The following is a 7223-nucleotide window of genomic DNA, read 5'->3' on the forward strand; positions in this document are numbered from 1 at the left end:
ACACCATTTTCTTACCCACAATGCCCTGCAAACCTCCAACTTTGCTGGAAATCAAACATTTTGGGGGTTATTACAACTTTGGAGGAGGTGTTAATCTGTCCCAAAAGTGACGGAAATACCACCAGCCGTATTACGAGTTCCATAGGATATAATGGACTCGTAATACGGCTGGTGGTATATCCGTCACTTTACCGTCACTTTTGGGACGGATTAACACCTCCTCCAAAGTTGTAATAACCCCCTTTGTGTCTAGCCTCCCCCCTCCAACTTCCTACACCCAGACCCAGTCCCCTGTACCCCAGCCTATCCCAAGCACACCAACAGACAAGCATGCACACACCTCAACACACAAAAGTAGCTCATGCAAACATAGGCACCACACATCTCACAGGCACTCACACAAGCATCAGACACATTCAGACACAGCAACATCCACTGCCTCCCCTCCTCATCATCTCCCTCCTCCCTCCCAGTGTCGTCTACACTCTCACCTGCATGAACTACATCTACAGGCACTACGACTCGCACCAGAACACCCAGCACCACACCCCGCTCACCTGCACTCACCACCCCAACTCCCATTTACACGTCCCCTGTGTCATCTCCCAGTGTGTCTGTGACGCCCCCTCCCAAAGTACACAAACACGGGCACCCACACACCCAACATCCATCCACCTTACGACAGCCTCCAGTACCTGCACCTGCACCCAAAACACCTAAAGTGACACCTCCCACAACCACCTCCTCTTCCTCCACTCCCAGACCCCCTCCAGCTACCCATCCCAGTGTTCATCAGAAACTCTCCCTCAGCAACGTTGACATCTTTGCCCCCATCCCCACCCCTCCAATTCATATGTCCCGTAGTAGCGCCTCAGCCAAAATGACTCCAGTACCAGTGGTGCGTGTTACAGGTGTGTGGAGTGCACCGGCCACCAGGGCAGACAGTGTGACACGGAGCCAAAACACCGCCAGTCCACCCCCTGTAAAGCATCTAAAGTTGGAAAGTAGCCGACGGGACAGGGTGAAGACTCCAGGCGGCAAAACTGCTCACAAGGGTCCCAGGGGGATTGCAGAGTCAGCTGTAACTCCTCCAAAGGTGGTGAAGGGTCAGAGGAAGTCTGCACAGTCTGGTGACAGCAGCACGACGGAGAAGGGCGCCATCCTCCCCGGTGGCCGGGACGCCAGCACTGTCGTCACTGGTCAGGAGACCACCGCCAGAGTCATTGCCCAGGAGGGCAGAAGTATCGTCACTAGTCAGAGTCATTGCCCAGGAGGGCAGAAGTATCGTCACTGGTCAGGAGACCACTGCCAGAGTCATTGCCCAGGAGGGCAAAAGTATTGTCACTGGTCAGGAGACCACCGCCGGAGTCATTGCCCAGGAGGGCACAAGTATCGTCACTGGTCAGGAGACCACCACCGGAGTCAGTGCCCAGGAGGGCCCGGCTGCCACTTCCCCGCTGGAAAATGAGGGACCGTCATGCCACACACCAATGCACAGGTCAGAGCCCGCCATGGCAAAGCCCCGCTGAACAAGGGAATCACCGCCATGGTGAAGACCGCTGAACAGGGCACAGCACCGCTGAACAGGGCAGAGAACCGCTGAACAGATCAGAGCCCGCCATGGCAAAGCCCCGCTGAACAAGGGAATCACCGCCATGGTGAAGACCGCTGAACAGGGCACAGCACCGCTGAGCAGGGCAGAGAACCGCTGAACAGATGAGAGCCTGCCATGGCAAAGCCCCGCTGAACAAGGGAATCACCGCCATGGTGAAGACCGCTGAACAGGGCACAGCACTGCTGAACAGGGCAGAGAACCGCTGAACAGATCAGAGACCGCCATGGCAAAGCCCCGCTGAACAAGGGAATCACCGCCATGGTGAAGACCTCTGAACAGGGCACAGCACTGCTGAACAGGGCAGAGAACCGCTGAACAGATCAGAGACCGCCATGGCAAAGCACCGCTGAACAAGGAAACACTGCCACATCAAGCATCGTTATCCCATGTACAGCTGGGACTGTGACATTACAGGAACCGTCACGGGGAGCTAAATGCAGTGTGGGCACCATTCCCCTTCCAGAACCAGTGGAGACTGTCATCCACTTGAGAGACTGTGGCTTTGCACTCCCCAGGATGGTAGAGTGGGCAAACCACCCACTGTAGAGATTTGAGAGACTGTGGCTTTGCACTCCCCAGGATGGTACAGTGGGCAAACCACCCACTGCAAAGACTTGAGAGACTGTGGCTTTGCACTCCCCAGGATGGTACAGTGGGCAACCCACCCACTGTAGAGACTTGAGAGACTGTGGCTTTGCACTCCCCAGGATGGTACAGTGGGCAAACCACCCACTGCAAAGACTTGAGAGACTGTGGCTTCACACTCCCCAGGATACATCAATGGGCATGGAGCCCCGTCGTGGATCTGGCGTGGTGCTGTAATCCGGCTGAGGTGCCCCCCCCTTCCATTCCTCCTGAGGTGCCTGTTGTATTTCTATCTGATGCCCCAGCAGTGTTCTCTCCGTTTGTGGACAGGTATCTAATGTGGGCCTCGCCCATGCATTTTTGGACCAGTGGTGCACGGACATGGATATCTGCATTCCTGCACTGCTTCTCGTAATGTATATACTTTTGATTGTGTAAATATTTATATCTGTATATATTTGGTAACTGTAATTTGATACATTACAATTTATCGACTGATTTCCTTTGGTCTTTGCATTCTTCCGGGGGGGTTGTGGGTTGTTACTGTGATGTTTTTACATGCATAGCTGTGTGTGTTATAATGTGCGAGGGTGGGGGTGGGGGTGTTTCGTGTGTGTCCCCCTTACTTTTGCCTCCCCCTCCCCTATGTCGTAGATGCAGTACTCACCGTTGTCTTCGCCGCCGCCGTTGTTGGTGTTCATAAATGAGCAGGAAGACAAGGGCAGGTAGGATTTGTAATTCCGTCTCCATGGTGTCCTCCTTCCTCGTGGAGTGTGTAGAAGGTGAGCGTTTTCCCATTGCAAAATCTGTTTCCGCCGTGCTTTTATCCACGGTGAATCCGCCCCTGAAAAGGTGGCGGATTGGCGGGTTGTGATACTGTGGGCGGTACATTGTCTTCCGCCTGTCTGTTGGCGGTGACCGCCACGCTGTTTGTCTGTACCGCCGTGGCAGTCGGAGTGTCAAAGTGGCTGTCTATGTTGGCGGTTTCCGCCACGGTCATGATTCCCTTTTTTTGTCCGCCCGCCTGTTTGTGGTATTACCGCACCTTTAACACCGTCCGCCAGGGTTGTAATGACCCCCAAAGTGTGAAATCATTACACAACCAAGGGCAACAATTTGGATTCCTATTTAAAACAAAGGAAAACTACCAGCGCCAACCCATTTCCAAAAATCCCCTCTAAGAGTAAGCCAATCCAGCCACAGCACTCCTTCAAACAAATATCACAAACTGAATTTATGGATCTGGACAAAGCAAGCAGGCCTTCCGTCTGCCCTTCCGACCCTTATCCACAACACATCTTCAGCAATAATCTTTTATCTACCTCTGCTGCCACACCAGTAAAAAGAATCATCAATAATTCTTAAACTATGGGAATCTTTCTTGAAGATCTCAAAAAGGAATATATACAGCCATTATTAAAGAAAACAAACCTGGACCGGCACGACCCCAACAGCTATAGAGCGATTACAAATGGTCCTTTCTTGAGCAAACTGATAGAAAGAGCAGCTTTCACCCAGATGTCACAATTCATTGTAGATAACTCCATACTTTCAGACTATCAAACTGGATTCTGCCTAAAAAGAAGCACTGAATCTACCCTCATTGCCATCTGGGATGATCTTAAAAATACAATAGATAGTAATGGAGTTGCTGCACTACTTCTCCTGGACCTCTAAGCTGCCTTTGACACAGTTGACCATGACACTCTAATACAAAGACTCTGCAAAGCCAACATGGAGGGAACTGCTCTTAACTGGATCACATCCTAACTTCAAAACAGAACTAATATCATCCATACTCCTCCTTTCTCATTCAAACCCTACTTCACAAAAGCAGGGGTCCCTCAAGGCTCAATCATCTCACCCATGCTTTTTAACATCTATATGATGTAATTACCAACATTGATCAAGGAATTTCAACTCACATGCTACAACTATGCAGATGACACACAAGTACTCCTTAAACTGGAATGCCCCAAATACTTTGTAAACTCACAAATCTTCAGTTGCCTCAAAGCTGTTGATCAGTGGATGACATGAAGCTTTGGAAGCCAGTGAAGGGGAGGCAGCGGCATCTTAAAGATATCCAAAATGTACTTCTCCATTGCACATCTCTGCCGGGCCACAGTTTCAACTTGTACCAGAGGCCAGGTGCTTCCTGACCACTCAAGGGCAGCCCACCCAGCGCATTCTGGCAACAGGAGTAGCCGCAGAGAAATACAGCTGTGACTATGGCTAAATTAAATTTTATGTGCTTTTTGGCTTTGGCAGAGTCCTAAGTTGTGGTTTGATGCACACCGCAGTCGTTCCTCTAGAGATGCTGAAATGCTGTGTGCAGGTGGATCCTAAGAAATACAAGGGCATTTTTAATGGCTTTTCAGTCACACTGAAGGAAGATGTTTTTGTGGGCTTGCTAAGGGATGGCATTCAATGTTTATAGTATACTCTGTGGAGGGACTTTGCAAATTTGGTTTCTGAGAAGTCTTCAAAATCTTGAATAGTAAGCTTCTGGGCTAGGAAAATGCATACTTGTGGTGTACCTCTTTGTATTTGGTGGCATCTGCAAGTGCAGAGTTCTTCACTGATATTTCCCTGGCTCCACTGGAAGCTGCTAAAGTTTGTATTCAGACACAACTTGACTATGCTAACACTGCCAGTAGCTGCTCCAAAAATGCATGCCGAAGAAGGACTTTGGGCTTTCTACAAAGGCATTGTTCCCTTTTGAATGAGGCAGATCCCATACACCATGATGAAGTTTGTGGCTATCTTTATTGCAGTCTCTGTGCTTGTGGAGCAGCGCTGCATGGTGTGCCCTATAGTAAATCGCCTCCCAATCCCCCGGTGTCAAAGGTCTTCCCAGTTCTATCTACCAACAAGTCTGACTTGGTATTTTAGGGATCTGGACTGCCCGCTGGAGCAAGTCATATAGTTCCGATATGATGTGTTTGTCTGCCTTCTTAGTCAGCAGCCATCTTTCATATTGTGTGAGGGGACGGCTTGCATTCTCCCTAATTGAGGGGTGTGACACCAAATGGTGAATCTGGAGGTAACGCATTCTCTCCAGGAGGGACTAAGGGTTTCGAAAGAGACTATTCCCTTCTCATCAAACAAATGTCGTATGGAGCAGGTGCAGGGGGTCGTCCAATCCCAGTAGGCACTGCAGTCCAGGCCTGGGGAGAGATCCAGGTTCTCCACAGTAGGTGTCAGGGGGGAGGGAAGGGAGGTCAAACCGCTCAGTTGGGCCTTCTGGTCTCACACCATCATTGTGGCTCTGGTGACAGTGAACGAGTACAATGCCCAGGGCTTATGGCAGCGCGGTAGGAATGGAATCCTCCACAAGGAAGTGCCCACCACTGCACGCTCCAGCCCTTGTCCGATTCTTGTCTGGATCACTCCACCAGGTACCTCAGCTGTGCGGCCTTGTAGTATTGCCGAATGTCTGGGATTCCCAGGCCTCCCATGTGCAGGACACACCAGGAGGCTGGCCATTTTGGTTTTTTTACCACCTCACAAAAAGCGATTGATTTCACCCTGTAGTGCCTGTAGGTTGCCGGGGGGAGGCTCGACCGATAGTGCCTGAAAGAGAAAGAGTGCCCTGGCAAGGACCGACATTTTAATGGTGGCTATTCTACCAATCCACGAAATAGGATGTTGTCTCCATTTTGCAAGGTCAACCTTGACATCTTGCAGGAGGAGCTGGTAGCTCCTCGATGTGGTTTCCGATACTGTTCTTCTAGCTATCTGATGACAAGATATGGGATAGAGTCTCCCTGCCACCGAAAGGGATAGCGCTGTGCTAGTTCATTCACCGTCTCCCTCGTGAGCATAAGACTGAGTGCCTGGGACTTTGATAGGTTTACCCGGAAACCCAACACCACCCAGAAGGCCCCCACCTCCTCGAGAAAAGCCAGGAGGGTCTTTAACACATTGTCGAGTGTCACCACAACATCGTCTGCGTAAAGCACAATGGCGTACTCTTCCCCGCCAAATACAACTACTGTGATTTCTGGCCTATCCCTTACTCTCTGCGCAAAGGTTCCATATATAGAGCAAAGAGTAGGGGAGACAGCGGGCATCCCTGGTGGGTCCCGCAACCCACTGAGAAGGGGGTAAATGTCACCCCGTTAACTCTAACCGAGGCCTTCAGCTGGCTGCAGGCACTCACTATCCAGTCCCGAAACAGGGTCCCAAGGCCAAAATGTTTGAGTGTTGTGTGGAAATGTAGCCATTGGTCTCGATCAAACGCCTTCTCGGCATCTATACTGAGCAACATTAGTTTCCGCCCAGAACTCTGTGCCTCGTATATTGTTTTCTGTAGCCTATTAGTATTGTCTCCGCACTGTCGGTTTGGGATGAAGCCCGCCTGGTCAGGATCCACCAATCCAGGCATCAGCGGGTTCAGGTGGGTCGCAAGGATGCCCATAAGCAGCTTGAAGTCAATGTTTAGCAATTATATAGGTCTGTAGGAATCACATTCAGTGAGGTCCTTCCCGAGTTTCGGGATGACCACTATGGTTGCATCCGGCATAGATGGTGGCATTTTCCCCGGGCCCGTGATGTCGTTAAAGAGTTGGGTCAGGATCGGTGCCAGGCTACTACAGAATGTTTTGTAGATGGATGGGAAACCACCTGGTCCCGGAGACATTGAAACTTCCAGGTGGGCTATTGCAGAGATGACCTCTTGTAACCCAGTGGGGGTCTCAGGTGGGGCCACCTCTGCGGATGTCAATTTAGTTGTGTGGGCCTGTTCAAGATAACGGAGTTAAGGGCCCAGGTCATCCCGTTGGGGTGAGTAAAGGGCCTGGTAAAAGCTACGAAAGGCTGAGGCGATCTGTGTATTGCTCATTACCACTGATCCCTCTGGAAGCCTAATTGCTGTCACTGCTGCCGACTGCCACTGAGCCCTAAGTCCAGCGACCATAAGGCGCCCACGTAGTATGAGAGGTTTGTATTCTATCTTGTCCATGTCAAGCCCGCCAGTTGCGTCCAAGCTGCATTGAGTTGTCTCCAAACCCTCGGGCCT

General features: G+C 50.9%; 1 pseudogene; it reads left to right on the forward strand.

Moving 5' to 3' along the window:
- Positions 1-424: 424 nt before the first annotated feature.
- Positions 425-6647, forward strand: LOC138297131 (solute carrier family 25 member 3 pseudogene; annotated as a pseudogene).
- The last annotated feature ends 576 nt before the right edge of the window (positions 6648-7223 follow it).

Source organism: Pleurodeles waltl, chromosome 5, assembly GCF_031143425.1.
Source record: "Pleurodeles waltl isolate 20211129_DDA chromosome 5, aPleWal1.hap1.20221129, whole genome shotgun sequence".
NCBI lineage: Eukaryota > Metazoa > Chordata > Amphibia > Caudata > Salamandridae > Pleurodeles > Pleurodeles waltl.